Source organism: Rhinoderma darwinii (assembly GCF_050947455.1).
Source record: "Rhinoderma darwinii isolate aRhiDar2 chromosome 2 unlocalized genomic scaffold, aRhiDar2.hap1 SUPER_2_unloc_6, whole genome shotgun sequence".
In the NCBI taxonomy this organism is placed as follows: Eukaryota; Metazoa; Chordata; class Amphibia; order Anura; family Rhinodermatidae; genus Rhinoderma; species Rhinoderma darwinii.
The window spans coordinates 647,422-662,359 of record NW_027461729.1 but is presented as its reverse complement, the minus strand read 5'-3'; the positions used below and the strand labels follow the sequence as shown (position 1 = coordinate 662,359).

The 14,938-nt window shown below is 46.6% G+C and overlaps 4 non-coding genes across 4 annotated transcripts; all 4 read left to right on the top strand.

Moving 5' to 3' along the window:
* Positions 1-6,571: 6,571 nt before the first annotated feature.
* Positions 6,572-6,759, top strand: LOC142681770 (U2 spliceosomal RNA). The gene has a single exon (XR_012853642.1). It is a non-coding gene; the product is annotated as a U2 spliceosomal RNA (small nuclear RNA).
* Positions 6,760-8,034: 1,275 nt separating this feature from the next.
* Positions 8,035-8,225, top strand: LOC142681626 (U2 spliceosomal RNA). Its single transcript, XR_012853513.1, has one exon. It is a non-coding gene; the product is annotated as a U2 spliceosomal RNA (small nuclear RNA).
* A 1,278-nt stretch (positions 8,226-9,503) lies between these two features.
* Positions 9,504-9,694, top strand: LOC142681625 (U2 spliceosomal RNA). Its single transcript, XR_012853512.1, has one exon. It is a non-coding gene; the product is annotated as a U2 spliceosomal RNA (small nuclear RNA).
* Positions 9,695-10,815: 1,121 nt separating this feature from the next.
* LOC142681567 (U2 spliceosomal RNA) lies at positions 10,816-11,006 on the top strand. The gene has a single exon (XR_012853459.1). It is a non-coding gene; the product is annotated as a U2 spliceosomal RNA (small nuclear RNA).
* The last annotated feature ends 3,932 nt before the right edge of the window (positions 11,007-14,938 follow it).

The window sequence follows — 14,938 nt, the reverse complement described above, 5'->3', positions numbered from 1 at the left end:
CCTTATGTGTTTACTAAAATCAGATTCCAAAAGTGCTTTTTGTGTTTGCCATTGTTTTTGTCTTTCGGATGGGATCTCCCCTTTTAATCCCATTATTTCAACACCTGTTGGACAATGCATTTGTACAGTCATGTGTGATAATGAGCTAATTTATTAAATGCAATTAATTAATACATTGCCACCTCTTGTTTTGTGTCGTCTGTGTTTCTGTGTTTCCGGCATTTCACATTGGAACAGCTCATTCACCTTCCTTGTCTTCTCTCCGCCCTCCCTCCTAGGTAGGTTAAAGAGCTGCACCTGAGCCAGCCACTGATTGATGCAGCACCATAGTCAAATAGTGGAGTGGAGTAGGGGAACAGCAAACAGCCATTAAAGCAGCCAGCCCGCCCGCCCCCGCCCGTCACAATGGACCTACCTGTGTACACTAGATGGATGTGATGGAATGTACTGTGGTCCCTACATTTCAAGAAGAAGTAAGAATTGCAGTTGCAACAAACCCTTGCTTGCCTACAAAGAGAGCAGCAATTTGGATTTGTTACTATGTTACCTGGAAGAATAACAAACTGTGCAAGGATGGAGGTTGTAGGAGCAAGGAGAACAAGTTGTCTGTAAAGTTGGTGGATGCCTATTTTCTATTTTGCAGTCCCTTGTCTCCCTCTTGTGGCCTCCTGGAGGCAACTAGCTGTGCAAAAAAAAGACAGCCTGGGGGCCGGCTGTTGCAGTGTTGCCCTCTCAGGCAACACTGAGTGACTGACTGAGCCGCACCGTCTTATATAAAGTTCAGACGGAACTTTGCACGTGTCATAGTGGAGACCTCAGGAGCCAGAGCCAGCTTTCTGACATCATAATGGGGCCTCAGAGATAAAAGCCTGGGCCCAGGCAGTGTTGGTCAGTGCTGCTCAGCAGGCAGCACTGGACTGGATTAAAGCTGATACAAGGTGTGAAAGGAGAAGGGGTGGCAGTGGGCATGCACTTACTGCTGCTGCTGCTGCTGCTGCTGCCAGTGTTTGCACGGCAGGAGGGCATTTGGGCGTTGCCAGGAAGGCGTTTTTATGTCGATTCCTCCTCTTTCAGCACTGCATTGTGGTGCAAGCAAAAGAAGCAAATCCTGTCTTGCTTCCTCTCCGGCCTTTATTCACCTCCCGCTTAGTAGCTGTGAGTGTGTGTGAGCCTGCAGGGCCCCATGGAATTGCCTAGGAGTAGGCTGAATCGCTGCAAGGGGTGAACAGCAGTATTGGGCAGGCTCGGTCAACGCGCGGCCCGTTCGGGTTATCGCTTCTCGGCCTTCTGGCTGAGATCAAGTGTAGTTCTGATTACTTGTAGTCAGTGCTGCCTGGTCTTGGTTAGGAGGTGCTCAGGTACCCTCTCTCTCGGCCTCGGGGGATCGTCCAGGTTCGCCTGGACTTCACCCCCGTGCTGCTATTTGGGAGAGAGGCTTAGTCCTGAGCAACGGGTTGCGATCCATATACCCCCGTGTAGGTTTCGGCCGAAAAGGGGAGTTGCGCCTAACGTTGCGCCTACTACGGAGTAGCGTAACAATACCATACTCACCATGGACGAGGATCCATGTGAGATACCGGCTTATGCCCGGATTAAAAACACGATTCGTGTAGTTCTATCGGAGGAGAAGGCGACGACCTGCGGCTTAAAATTTGTGGTGGAGACCGTACTTGTTGGTATCTTCAACATCCAGAAGCGAGAAATTTTGGCGGTGCAGGATTACCCAAGAAGGAGGACATACGATGTTACTTTCATACAGAATGGAGTATTCCGAGATCTGCTGGCGGCTTATACGGTAAAAAATGACCCGAGACTGGACGGTGTTGATTTTTATGAGCACGTTATGGACATCACTAAAATGATAGTTATAAAGATGTACTGCCCTTTTGCCGACTTAAAAGAAGTGATGTCCTTTTTATTCCCTTATTTTAAAACTGTGAAATGTATTGGCAAAGTCATGAATGAGGTTGGTGTATGGACCTCAAAGTGGAGATTCAATGTAACATGTTATAAAGATGCCAATTTTACAGGAGGGATAATGTTGCCGCCAGCACGTTTTAAAATAGGTGATATGGCCGGAGACTTTTATTTTTCAGGGATGCCTCCATTCTGTAGGAAGTGCCAAAAGTACGGTCACACCAAGGAGTCTTGCGACAGCACCTGTAGGAACTGCGGCAGCTCTGAGCACGAGACCAAAACTTGCCCTCTGGGGAAAAGGTGCCGTTTTTGCAGCCGAGTTGGTCACCTCTATGCTACTTGTCCCCACAGATCTAAAGAGTTGGAACAACCCGAGGACCGGCCAAGGCGTCCCGAGCGGCCCGCAGGCCAGATCACCCCCGTACAAGGAGAGGAACCCCAAGGAGGTGAGCAAGACGAAATGGATACCTCCAGCAGACCCCCCCAAACAGGTGACCCTAAAGAGCAGAGGCGGCAAAAACGCAGAGCCAGTGATCAGCGGACGAAAGAGCCCACCCAGGAGACTGGGGCGCAGGGTAGTTCGGATGAAGCTGATCCTACTGACCTGCAAGAGATGCTGGGTCAGCCTGTACCTGAGGCAGAGGTCCCGGGCGGAGCGGCAGCGCTCACCAAGAGACGTAGGGCGTACTCGGAGGTGGCAGCGGGGGTGCCGATGGGAGTACCTGCCAGGTTGAAGGCAGGGAAACCAGTTGACTTGCCCCCGGAAGCGACAGCTAAAGGTCCCCCCCCTTCCAGACAGTCGGGGGATATAGGGACAGCTGCCTCCGAGGTAAGCGTGGTCCCTGAGACGTCCGGAAGCGCGATTCCTGCCCCTATAGAAGGGGAGGGCGCTGCCAAAGATTGCCAAATCTTACCCGTTGAGTCCGTCTGGGACCCATTTTCAAGAAGCGCCTTAGGTATGGGGGGTCAGCTGAGTGATGGGTCTTCCTCTCAAACCTCATCGATGCGCACATTTGACTCGAGGAAAGATGATGATGAGAGCTCGAGTGGGGTGTCTGGCGACGCGGAGGACTGCTGAGGCCTCCTCGGGTAAGATAAAAATAGACTGTCTCTCTCCCTTTTCCTCATGGCTGAGTTATGTGGTCTTTCCTTTAATGTAAGAAGCGTGCACTCACAGACAAGAAGAGCTGCCCTTTTTAACTACCTTTCTGTTTTTACCGCCTCAGTGTTTTTCCTACAGGAATGCTGCATACCTCACCGCATGAATTATAAAAAATATGAGGAAGACTGGAGACTCGGACCTTCAGTGTGGTCCGGGTCTAATGAATCAAAAGCCGCAGGTGTCGCCATTTTATTCAAAGGGAACGTTTTAATTGATCGTTTTTATGAAATTTTACCAGGCAGAATTTTAATGGTCAAAGCTTTTATAAACGGTGTTAGATGGCAGTTTTTAAACTTTTATGGTTCTACAGACAAGAAGGAAAGAGCAAAAATGCTAGAAATTTTACCCCTTTTTATCAATGATTCAGAACCACTTATTTTAGCTGGTGATTTTAATTGTATTTTAAAGGGGGAACGCCGGTTCTCTAATTCAGTAAGTCGAAATTATGATAAAACCCCGTCTATTTTAAAAGATATTACAGTGGATTTTAAACTTACTGATGTTTTTAAAAAATGCAATAGGGATCTACCTGAAGAGGACGGCGTCACCTGGAGCAATGTAAACTGCAGCTCCAGGATTGATTTTATTTTTTGTTCTTATCAAATACTGCCTTTTAAATGTGATCTTAATTCTAACGTGTTTTCTGACCATAAACTTTTATATTTTAAAGTTAATTTGAACGATCAAAGGAGAACTCCGAAGAAAGCCTGGAAATTAAACGTATCCCTTTTAGAGGATCCGCAAATTTTATCCGATTTTATCACCTTTTATAAGGGCTGCAGACGGGTAAGACATCCCAATATGCTAATTGTTTCCTGGTGGGAGAAAATGAAAATAAAGATAAGAGATTTTTTTATTAAAGCTGGGATGAAGAAAGCCAAAGAAAAATTTGAATTTTATGCTAATTTAAATACCCGTCTGCAGACCCAATACAAGTTCAGAGAACAGGGTATGCAGGTGGAGAAAGAGATCACCGAAATTAAAAAAGAAATCTCCCAGTGCCTGGAGCAGAGGGGAAAGGAGATAATCTTTCGCTCTAAGGTAAAACATCTTGAAGAAAATGAGACCTGCTCCAGGTACTTCTTCAAGAAAATAAATGATAAGCATACCCTGTTAAATGAGATAGATGGGGAAACAAATACCCAAAACATTTTAAAAAAGGTGCACGGTTTTTATGCGGATCTTTTTAATACAAAACATGTTGATGTTGATTTTATGAACGACTCATTGAAGGAGGTGGATGCTGTTTTAGATCCTGCTTCCCAAGTGTTTTTATTACAGGATATTACGGAACAGGAGATTTTAGAAACTACAAAGAGTTTTAAAACAGGTAAAGTCCCTGGCCCTGACGGTATACCTATAGAATTCTATGTTATATTTTATGGTATTTTAAAAGAGGATCTCCACCCTCTTTTTACCCAAGTTTTTAGAACAAAAGCCCTCCCGGGGTCCTGGAAGAAAGGCGAGGTGTCCCTGCTTTACAAAAAGGGGGACAAAACAGACATTAAAAATTGGAGGCCTATCACTTTGCTAAACTCTGACTACAAAATAATGGCGAAGATATGTGCGAACAGATTAAAAGCAGTGATAGGCCAGATCATACACTCCAATCAGGTCTGTGGGATACCCGGGAGGAGTATATGGGATAATTTAAACCTTTTAAAAGATGTGATCAGTGACACGAAAGAGAGAGGAGGTAAAATGGCAATTTTATCTATAGATTTCGAGAAAGCCTTCGATAGAGTGTCACATTTTTATCTTTTTAAGGTTTTAGAAAAAATGGGTATACCGGAAGGTTTTTTACAGTCTCTGAAGGCCTTTTATGAAAATTGTACTAGTAAAATTTTAGTAAAGGGTTTTAAGACACAGGATGTCCTTTTAAATTCCGGAGTGAAGCAGGGGTGTCCCTTGTCCCCACTACTTTTTATTTGTGCGATCGAGCCTCTACTCTGCAGGTTAAGAAAGGATAAGCAGATAAGCGGAGTCCCCCTGCCGGGCGGGGGGGGACTAGAGGCTAAAGTGGTGGGGTACATGGACGATGTCGCGGTCCTTTGCAGGGACACCCTGTCATTACAGAAATCCTTTAAACAGATTTACCAATTCTGTTGCTCCTCCGGTTTTTTAGTCAATTTTAATAAAAGTAACATCTTAAATATCGGCAAAATGGTTTTAATGGACATTCCAGTCCCTGTGTCAGAGTCTGTACAAATTTTAGGAGTCTCCTTCAATGAGTCAAATAATGGTTTTACCAGTTGGGACTTGGTGGCACAAAAAGTTAATCAGAAAATTTGCATGTGGAACATGAGAAAGTTAACAATGGAGGGAAAGGTTTTAATTACAAAAATGGTGATTTTACCTATTTTATTATATTTAAGTATGGTATTCCCTCCCCCTGAGATTTTATTGAAAAAAATAATTAAAGCATGTTTCACATTTTTATGGAACTCCAGGATGGAAAAGCTCAGGAGAGAGAAGGTAATATTACCCAAACCAATGGGGGGGAAAGATTTCCCCGATATAAAAGCATTCCTTTTAATAAAATTTTTTACTTTATGTCTTAATGCAGTTTTTAAGGAACATTACTGGTCATATTTTATACGTTTTAACACAGGTTATTTTATGAGGAGGAACGGTTGGTTCTCCACGGTTTTAAGCTCCCCATATGCTTTTAACCTTTCTGGCCAGTATAAAATTTTAGAAAAAATTGTAAACCTTTTTAACTTAAAAGACAAAAATATTAACGAAGTAAAAAATAGTAAAGGAATTTTAAAAAAGATAAAAGAAAATGTTTTAGTAGCTCCCATCAGTAATTTTAATGAACAAAAATGTAAAGAAATATGGAAGATGGTGAGCGCTAAATATCTTTTTAACCCACAGAAAGATCTGGCCTGGAGCTGTGCCCACGAGTGTCTTCCATGCCGGGCATTCCAGCATCGAAGGGGACTGACCAACTCGGCTGCGTGTCCAAGGGGAGGATGTAGAGATGATGAGACAGTCTACCACCTATTCTGGGAATGTTTTTACGCGAAATTGATATGGACAAGAATCCTCCCCTTGGTACAGAAGATTACAGGACTTCGGAGATACACAAGTGATGGCGTTTTATATGGATGCCTGGAATGCCCAACACAGACTCGAAAAATGATGGCATGGAAGATCACCAACTGCGTAAAAGCAGCTCTGTGGGCGGCCAGAAACATTTTATTATTTAAGTGTGAAGTTTTAGCTGTGGAAGATGTTTTAGCCATTTGTCTTAATGAAATGTACAAATATTTTCTTTTAGATAAAAAACTCTCTCCTGTTTTATGTAGAAAATGGTTTTTAAGTGAATGGAGTTCCATAATATGATGCCACCAAGTGCCCTTTTATAAATTGTTTTTATTTGACAATTTGTATTTATCTGTATTAAAAAACCATGATTGTAAATTTATGTAAATTTTTGTTGAAATGTATTGATTTATTGTAAATTTGTTCAAAATTTTAAATAAACGGTTACCTCCTTTGTTGGGGTAGTCAACTCAAAAAAATCTGTTCTTATCAGTTTAATATCTGATACGTCCCCTATCTGGGGACCATATATTAAATGGATTTTTAGAACAGGGAGATGGAAATAGAGCTTGCTCTGTCCACTCCACGCATTGACCTGGTATTGCAGTATTTCCAGGACCGGTGCACCCTTTCCTTATGTGTTTACTAAAATCAGATTCCAAAAGTGCTTTTTGTGTTTGCCATTGTTTTTGTCTTTCGGATGGGATCTCCCCTTTTAATCCCATTATTTCAACACCTGTTGGACAATGCATTTGTACAGTCATGTGTGATAATGAGCTAATTTATTAAATGCAATTAATTAATACATTGCCACCTCTTGTTTTGTGTCGTCTGTGTTTCTGTGTTTCCGGCATTTCACATTGGAACAGCTCATTCACCTTCCTTGTCTTCTCTCCGCCCTCCCTCCTAGGTAGGTTAAAGAGCTGCACCTGAGCCAGCCACTGATTGATGCAGCACCATAGTCAAATAGTGGAGAGGAGTAGGGGAACAGCAAACAGCCATTAAAGCAGCCAGCCCGCCCGCCCGCCCGTCACAATGGACCTACCTGTGTACACTAGATGGATGTGATGGAATGTACTGTGGTCCCTACATTTCAAGAAGAAGTAAGAATTGCAGTTGCAACAAACCCTTGCTTGCCTACAAAGAGAGCAGCAATTTGGATTTGTTACTATGTTACCTGGAAGAATAACAAACTGTGCAAGGATGGAGGTTGTAGGAGCAAGGAGAACAAGTTGTCTGTAAAGTTGGTGGATGCCTATTTTCCATTTTGCAGTCCCTTGTCTCCCTCTTGTGGCCTCTTGGAGGCAACTAGCTGTGCAAAAAAAAGACAGCCTGGGGGCCGGCTGTTGCAGTGTTGCCCTCTCAGGCAACACTGAGTGACTGACTGAGCCGCACTGTCTTATATAAAGTTCAGACGGAACTTTGCACGTGTCATAGTGGAGACCTCAGGAGCCAGAGCCAGCTTTCTGACATCATAATGGGGCCTCAGAGATAAAAGCCTGGGCCCAGGCAGTGTTGGTCAGTGCTGCTCAGCAGGCAGCACTGGACTGGATTAAAGCTGATACAAGGTGTGAAAGGAGAAGGGGTGGCAGTGGGCATGCACTTACTGCTGCTGCTGCTGCTGCTGCTGCTGCTGCCAGTGTTTGCACGGCAGGAGGGCATTTGGGCGTTGCCAGGAAGGCGTTTTTATGTCGATTCCTCCTCTTTCAGCACTGCATTGTGGTGCAAGCAAAAGAAGCAAATCCTGTCTTGCTTCCTCTCCGGCCTTTATTCACCTCCCGCTTAGTAGCTGTGAGTGTGTGTGAGCCTGCAGGGCCCCATGGAATTGCCTAGGAGTAGGCTGAATCGCTGCAAGGGGTGAACAGCAGTATTGGGCAGGCTCGGTCAACGCGCGGCCCGTTCGGGTTATCGCTTCTTGGCCTTTTGGCTAAGATCAAGTGTAGTATCTGTTCTTATCAGTTTAATATCTGATACGTCCCCTATCTGGGGACCATATATTAAATGGATTTTTAGAACAGGGAGATGGAAATAGAGCTTGCTCTGTCCACTCCACGCATTGACCTGGTATTGCAGTATTTCCAGGACCGGTGCACCCTTTCCTTATGTGTTTACTAAAATCAGATTCCAAAAGTGCTTTTTATGTTTGCCATTGTTTTTGTCTTTCGGATGGGATCTCCCCTTTTAATCCCATTATTTCAACACCTGTTGGACAATGCATTTGTACAGTCATGTGTGATAATGAGCTAATTTATTAAATGCAATTAATTAATACATTGCCACCTCTTGTTTTGTGTCGTCTGTGTTTCTGTGTTTCCGGCATTTCACATTGGAACAGCTCATTCACCTTCCTTGTCTTCTCTCCGCCCTCCCTCCTAGGTAGGTTAAAGAGCTGCACCTGAGCCAGCCACTGATTGATGCAGCACCATAGTCAAATAGTGGAGTGGAGTAGGGGAACAGCAAACAGCCATTAAAGCAGCCAGCCCGCCCGCCCGCCCGTCACAATGGACCTACCTGTGTACACTAGATGGATGTGATGGAATGTACTGTGGTCCCTACATTTCAAGAAGAAGTAAGAATTGCAGTTGCAACAAACCCTTGCTTGCCTACAAAGAGAGCAGCAATTTGGATTTGTTACTATGTTACCTGGAAGAATAACAAACTGTGCAAGGATGGAGGTTGTAGGAGCAAGGAGAACAAGTTGTCTGTAAAGTTGGTGGATGCCTATTTTCCATTTTGCAGTCCCTTGTCTCCCTCTTGTGGCCTCCTGGAGGCAACTAGCTGTGCAAAAAAAAGACAGCCTGGGGGCCGGCTGTTGCAGTGTTGCCCTCTCAGGCAACACTGAGTGACTGACTGAGCCGCACCGTCTTATATAAAGTTCAGACGGAACTTTGCACGTGTCATAGTGGAGACCTCAGGAGCCAGAGCCAGCTTTCTGACATCATAATGGGGCCTCAGAGATAAAAGCCTGGGCCCAGGCAGTGTTGGTCAGTGCTGCTCAGCAGGCAGCACTGGACTGGATTAAAGCTGATACAAGGTGTGAAAGGAGAAGGGGTGGCAGTGGGCATGCACTTACTGCTGCTGCTGCTGCTGCTGCTGCTGCTGCTGCCAGTGTTTGCACGGCAGGAGGGCATTTGGGCATTGCCAGGAAGGCGTTTTTATGTCGATTCCTCCTCTTTCAGCACTGCATTGTGGTGCAAGCAAAAGAAGCAAATCCTGTCTTGCTTCCTCTCCGGCCTTTATTCACCTCCCGCTTAGTAGCTGTGAGTGTGTGTGAGCCTGCAGGGCCCCATGGAATTGCCTAGGAGTAGGCTGAATCGCTGCAAGGGGTGAACAGCAGTATTGGGCAGGCTCGGTCAACGCGCGGCCCGTTCGGGTTATCGCTTCTTGGCCTTTTGGCTAAGATCAAGTGTAGTATCTGTTCTTATCAGTTTAATATCTGATACGTCCCCTATCTGGGGACCATATATTAAATGGATTTTTAGAACAGGGAGATGGAAATAGAGCTTGCTCTGTCCACTCCACGCATTGACCTGGTATTGCAGTATTTCCAGGACCGGTGCACCCTTTCCTTATGTGTTTACTAAAATCAGATTCCAAAAGTGCTTTTTGTGTTTGCCATTGTTTTTGTCTTTCGGATGGGATCTCCCCTTTTAATCCCATTATTTCAACACCTGTTGGACAATGCATTTGTACAGTCATGTGTGATAATGAGCTAATTTATTAAATGCAATTAATTAATACATTGCCACCTCTTGTTTTGTGTCGTCTGTGTTTCTGTGTTTCCGGCATTTCACATTGGAACAGCTCATTCACCTTCCTTGTCTTCTCTCCGCCCTCCCTCCTAGGTAGGTTAAAGAGCTGCATCTGAGCCAGCCACTGATTGATGCAGCACCATAGTCAAATAGTGGAGTGGAGTAGGGGAACAGCAAACAGCCATTAAAGCAGCCAGCCCGCCCGCCCGCCCGTCACAATGGACCTACCTGTGTACACTAGATGGATGTGATGGAATGTACTGTGGTCCCTACATTTCAAGAAGAAGTAAGAATTGCAGTTGCAACAAACCCTTGCTTGCCTACAAAGAGAGCAGCAATTTGGATTTGTTACTATGTTACCTGGAAGAATAACAAACTGTGCAAGGATGGAGGTTGTAGGAGCAAGGAGAACAAGTTGTCTGTAAAGTTGGTGGATGCCTATTTTCCATTTTGCTGTCCCTTGTCTCCCTCTTGTGGCCTCCTGGAGGCAACTAGCTGTGCAAAAAAAAGACAGCCTGGGGGCCGGCTGTTGCAGTGTTGCCCTCTCAGGCAACACTGAGTGACTGACTGAGCCGCACCGTCTTATATAAAGTTCAGACGGAACTTTGCACGTGTCATAGTGGAGACCTCAGGAGCCAGAGCCAGCTTTCTGACATCATAATGGGGCCTCAGAGATAAAAGCCTGGGCCCAGGCAGTGTTGGTCAGTGCTGCTCAGCAGGCAGCACTGGACTGGATTAAAGCTGATACAAGGTGTGAAAGGAGAAGGGGTGGCAGTGGGCATGCACTTACTGCTGCTGCTGCTGCTGCTGCCAGTGTTTGCACGGCAGGAGGGCATTTGGGCGTTGCCAGGAAGGCGTTTTTATGTCGATTCCTCCTCTTTCAGCACTGCATTGTGGTGCAAGCAAAAGAAGCAAAACGCGCGGCACGTTCGGGTTATCGCTTCTCGGCCTTTTGGCTAAGATCAAGTGTAGTATCTGTTCTTATCAGTTTAATATCTGATACGTCCCCTATCTGGGGACCATATATTAAATGGATTTTTAGAACAGGGAGATGGAAATAGAGCTTGCTCTGTCCACTCCACGCATTGACCTGGTATTGCAGTATTTCCAGGACCGGTGCACCCTTTCCTTATGTGTTTACTAAAATCAGATTCCAAAAGTGCTTTTTGTGTTTGCCATTGTTTTTGTCTTTCGGATGGGATCTCCCCTTTTAATCCCATTATTTCAACACCTGTTGGACAATGCATTTGTAAAGGATCTGCCAGGCACAGCGGGGTTAACTCCCAGAACTAATCAGTCAGCACCTGAGAATACATCCCTGAGACTGACTCCTGCTTCCACCATTCAGGCTGGCAGGCTTAGGAGTGGGAGAGCCTATCGTAACCTGGCCAGACTCAGCTAGCTCCCGCCCTCGGTCTATTTAAGCCTGCACTTCCTGTCCCTCGGTGCTTGTTATTGCTTTTGTTTCTTTCCTTGTGGTTCCTGGCCCAGCTACAGCTCCTGCTATTTTTGATCCTGCTCCATACCGACCCTGGCTTACCGACTACTCTTCTGCTTTTCGTTTTGTACCTCGCACACTCCTGGCTTGACTCGGCTCGTTCACCACTCTGGTTGCTCACGGTGTTGCCGTGGGCAACGGCCCCTTTTCCTTGCTTGTGTTCCTTGTATGTTTGTCGTGCACTTACTGAGCGCAGGGACCGCCGCCCAGTTGTACCCCGTCGCCTAGGGCGGGTCGTTGCAAGTAGGCAGGGACAGAGTGGCGGGTAGATTAGGGCTCACTTGTCCGTCTCCCTACCCCCTGCCTTTACATAATAACAAGCCCATACCTAGTCTACCCCTGGTCCCTGACACCACTATGGATCCCCGTGAGACCCTGGCTCAGCAAATGCAGGGTCTCTCCCTACAGGTCCAGGCCCTGGCTCAGAGGGTCAACCAGCCTGATGCTACCCTGGTAGTTCCCCGCACCGCACCTCTTGAACCCCACCTCAAGTTGCCCGACCGGTTCTCAGGGGACCGGAGGACTTTTCTCTCCTTTCGGGAGAGTTGTAGGCTTTACTTTCGTTTAAAGCCTCATTCCTCAGGTTCTGAGAGCCAGCAGGTGGGTATAATTATGTCCCGGCTCCAGGAAGGGCCCCAAGAGTGGGCCTTCTCCTTGGCTCCGGACGCCCCTGAACTTTCCTCCGTTGATTGTTTCTTTTCTGCTCTCGGACTTATTTATGACGAGACTGACAGGACTGCCTATGCCGAGAGTCAGCTGGTGACCTTAAGTCAGGGTAAGAGACCTGTTGAGGAGTATTGCTCTGACTTTCGGAAGTGGTGCGTAGCTTCTCGGTGGAATGACCCTGCCTTAAGGTGCCAGTTTAGGTTGGGTCTGTCGAATGCCCTGAAAGACCTGCTAGTTAGCTATCCCTCTTCTGACTCCCTAGACCAGGTTATGGCTTTAGCGATACGACTTGACCGACGTCTCAGGGAACGACAACGTGAACGTTTATGTGTTTTCTCCTCCGACTCCCCCATGATGCCTCCCGAAGCTCCGTTGCTTCGTTCCTCCCCGAAAGATTCAGAGATACCTATGCAACTCGGGGCCTCCGTGTCCCCCCAACAACGTAGAGAATTCCGCAGGAAGAATGGTCTCTGCTTCTACTGTGGGGACGACAAGCATCAAGTGAACAACTGTCCTAAGCGTAAGGTTGCAGCCAGAGAACTTCCGCGTCTAAGTGATCATCGGGGAGGTCACTTGGGCGCACAGGTATTTCCCGTAAATATGAAACGTACTAAGATCTTGCTTCCCTTTCAGGTCTCTTTTGGTGGTAGGTCTGCTACCGGCAGTGCTTTCGTGGATTCAGGGTCCTCTACTAATATCATGTCTGTGGAATTTGCTATGTCCCTTGCTATGCCTCTTATTGATTTGCCTAAACCTGTCCCGGTAGTGGGTATCGACGCCACTCCTCTTGCTAATGGTTATTTTACACAGCATACCCCTGTTTTTGAACTCCTTGTTGGCTCCATGCATTTGGAGCAATGCTCTGTACTGTTGATGCAGGGATTATCGTACGATTTGGTTCTAGGTCTTCCCTGGTTGCAGTTGCATAATCCTACGTTTGACTGGAATACTGGGGAGCTAACCAAATGGGGTAATGAATGTTGTACGTCATGTTTTTCTGTTAATTCTATTTCTCCCCCTAAGGAGGCGAATACGCTACCCGAGTTTGTTCAGGACTTCGCTGATGTTTTCTCTAGGGAGGCCTCCGAAGTGTTACCTCCTCATAGAGAATACGATTGCGCTATCGAATTGGTACCAGGAGCTAAGCTTCCTAAGGGTAGGATATTTAATCTTTCTTGTCCCGAACGTGAAGCTATGAGAGTGTATATCCAGGAATCCCTGGCCAAGGGTTACATTCGTCCCTCTTCTTCTCCGGTAGGTGCTGGCTTCTTCTTCGTGGGGAAGAAGGATGGTGGTCTTAGACCATGCATTGACTACCGTAGCCTGAATAAGGTCACGGTAAGGAACCAGTATCCCCTTCCTTTGATTCCTGATCTCTTTAATCAGGTTCAGGGGGCCCAATGGTTTTCTAAATTGGATCTACGGGGGGCGTATAACCTTATTCGCATCAAAGAGGGGGATGAGTGGAAGACTGCGTTTAACACGCCCGAAGGCCATTTCGAATACCTCGTCATGCCCTTTGGGTTGTGTAATGCCCCTGCGGTCTTCCAGAATTTCATAAATGAGATTTTGAGAAATTACCTGGGGATTTTTCTGGTAGTGTACCTTGATGACATACTGGTGTTTTCCAAGGACTGGTCCTCCCACGTGGAGCATGTCAGGAAGGTGCTCCAGGTCCTTCGGGAAAATAAACTGTTTGCCAAAACCGAAAAATGTGTGTTTGGGGTACAGGAGATTCCATTTTTGGGTCAAATCCTCACTCCTCAAGAATTCCGCATGGACCCCGCCAAGGTTCAGGCTGTGGCGGAATGGGTCCAACCTGCCTCCCTGAAGGCGTTACAGTGTTTTTTGGGGTTTGCTAATTATTACAGGAGATTTATTGCTAACTTCTCGGTCATCGCTAAGCCCCTTACGGACCTCACTCGCAAAGGTGCTGATCTCCTCCACTGGCCTCCTGAGGCTGTCCAGGCTTTTGAGGTCCTTAAGAAGTGCTTTGTCTCGGCCCCGGTGCTGGTTCAGCCCAACCAAATGGAGCCATTTATCGTGGAAGTTGACGCATCTGAGGTGGGAGTGGGGGCTGTCTTGTCCCAGGGTACCAGGTCCCTCACCCATCTCCGCCCCTGTGCCTACTTCTCCAGGAAGTTTTCGCCAACTGAAAGTAACTATGATATTGGCAACCGCGAACTCTTAGCCATTAAATGGGCATTTGAAGAGTGGCGCCACTTCCTGGAGGGGGCTAGGCACCAGGTAACGGTCCTTACCGACCACAAGAATCTGGTTTTCCTAGAATCTGCCCGGAGGCTAAACCCGAGACAAGCTCGATGGGCGTTATTTTTTACCAGATTCAATTTTTTGGTTACCTATAGGGCTGGGTCTAAAAATATTAAGGCTGATGCACTGTCGCGTAGCTTCATGGCCAGCCCTCCTTCGGAGGAAGATCCTGCTTGTATTTTGCCTCCAGGTATAATCATTTCCTCGATCGATTCTGATTTAGTCTCTGAAATTGCTGCTGATCAAGGTGCAGCTCCCGGGAACCTTCCTGAGAACAAGCTGTTTGTTCCCCTGCAATTCCGGCTAAGGGTACTTAGGGAAAATCATGACTCCGCACTATCTGGCCATCCAGGCATCCTGGGTACCAAACACCTCATTACCAGAAATTATTGGTGGCCTGGGTTGCCTAAAGACGTTAAGGCCTACGTCGCCGCTTGTGAGGTTTGTGCTAGGTCCAAGACTCCCAGGTCCCGACCAGCGGGCTTACTGCGTTCGTTGCCCATTCCCCAGAGACCTTGGACACATATCTCCATGGATTTTATCACCGATTTGCCTCCATCCCAAGGCAAGTCGGTGGTGTGGGTGGTGGTGGACCGCTTCAGTAAGATGTGCCACTTTGTGCCC